Here is a 1,725-nt window from a genome sequence, read left to right as displayed (position 1 = left end):
AGCCCTATATTACTTGTTGTCGCGTATACTTGCGCGCATTACTTGCACAACTGTTAGCAAGGCAACAAGTTTTTGGCGCCGTTGCCGGGGATCGAGGCGTATATGATCAGATTCCTGTGTGATTGCTATTCTTGAACTGCTTCTGTTTGCTGTTTTTAGTGTAGCTCATTTGAATTCTGTTTCAGTTTGTTTAGTTATTAGTTCTATAGTATCTTGAATATTGGTAGTTTAAAATCTGTTCTGTTCATATTCTGTTTATTGTATGTCATTTAATTTTTTTTTAGTTTCATTCTTATTTTAATTATTAGTTCCACCCTGTGTGAGGGTGAGTTGTTACTGCCTTATAAAGCCGTCAGGCTGTGAACTGTCTTGAGACTTTTCTGTTTGCAGGTTCTTGTGTGTTTATTTATTGCTTGTTCTGCATAAAAGTTGGTTAGTAATTTAGGTGTTTTAGCTAAGCCAGGTTTACCTGTTTTAGTTAAAAGGGGTGCATGAGTGCAACTCCACACCCGTTCATATATTCAATTGACCCGGAACCTGAAAGGACATTTAGAGTTAGGAGAAGAGCCCAGATAGCACATAGGCAAATTCCACTTCTAGAAATTGAAGAAATGGAGGATTTAGGAAGTGTAAATGGGAATGATGGGGTAGGAGGACCTGCAAGGATAAGGGAACCACCTGTTATAAATGATAATGATAGGTCCATGATGGACTTCATCATACCTGTGTTGGATGAGTTAGATCCAAGCATAGCCCAACCTGTGAATGGAGTGCCCTTCAAATTAGAACCGGTGATGTTCACCATGCTTCAAAACATGGGGCAGTTTCATGGGTTGTTGATGGAAGACCCACACAAGCACCTTAGAAATTTCATAGAAGTGGCCAACACTTTTAGGAATCCTAACATCTCGGATGATGTGTTAAGATTGAAGCTCTTCCCTCATTCACTGGCTGACAAAGCCAAAGAATGGTTGAACTCCCTTCCATCCAACTCTATAACCAATTGGCACACCCTTGCTGAGAAATTCATTATGAAATTTTCCCCCTCTAATAAGATAGTGCAAACTAGAGGTGATATTGCTAACTTCATGCAGAGGGATGGAGAGACACTAGTGGATGTGTGGGAGAGGTACAAGAACCTTCTTAAGCAATGCCCAAATCATGGTTTGCCCTCTTGGGCAGTGTTACAAACCCTGTACAATGGCCTAAATACTCAAAACAGGGCCTTGGCAGATTCTGCTGCTAATGGCATGTTTATGACTATGTCCTTTAACCAAGCCCATGAGTTGTTAGAACAAATGACTCAAAATTATGCCCAATGGCCTGAAGAGAGAAATCAGCCAAGGAGAGTGGCTGGTTTACATGAGATAGACCCTGTAACAGCTCTTTCAGCCAAGTTTGATGCACTGTCTAATTTAGTGAGAACCCAAGGACAAACCATTGAGGCAAGATTATCTCAATCCCAAGTTCCTGCACCTCAAATACCTGTGACCCAACCTCAAGTTAATGCAATAAACACAAGTGTAACTTGTGTTTGCTGTGGTGGGCCCCATTTGTATGATAGCTGCCCATCCAACCCAGAATCTGTGTTTTATGTGGGAAACCAAAATAGAAACCAAAATATTTTTCCCAATAACTTTAACCAGGGATGGAGGCAGAACCAACAGCCTCAATATTTTCAAGGGCAGGGGCAGCAAGCTGGTCCTTCTAATGCTCAAACAAAAA

At 41.1% G+C, this 1,725-nt stretch overlaps 1 non-coding gene across 1 annotated transcript; it reads right to left on the bottom strand.

Moving 5' to 3' along the window:
• Positions 1–1,062: 1,062 nt before the first annotated feature.
• LOC133311572 (small nucleolar RNA R71) lies at positions 1,063–1,168 on the bottom strand. Its single transcript, XR_009751564.1, has one exon. It is a non-coding gene; the product is annotated as a small nucleolar RNA R71 (small nucleolar RNA).
• Between the last annotated feature and the right edge of the window lie 557 nt (positions 1,169–1,725).

Source organism: Gastrolobium bilobum, unplaced genomic scaffold (genome assembly GCF_033153095.1).
Source record: "Gastrolobium bilobum isolate Gb01-03AN ecotype WA unplaced genomic scaffold, APGP_CSIRO_Gbil_v1 utg15846, whole genome shotgun sequence".
Taxonomy (NCBI): domain Eukaryota; kingdom Viridiplantae; phylum Streptophyta; class Magnoliopsida; order Fabales; family Fabaceae; genus Gastrolobium; species Gastrolobium bilobum.
The sequence above is the reverse complement of the archived record's forward strand: the minus strand, read 5'-3'. Positions and strand labels throughout refer to the sequence as shown.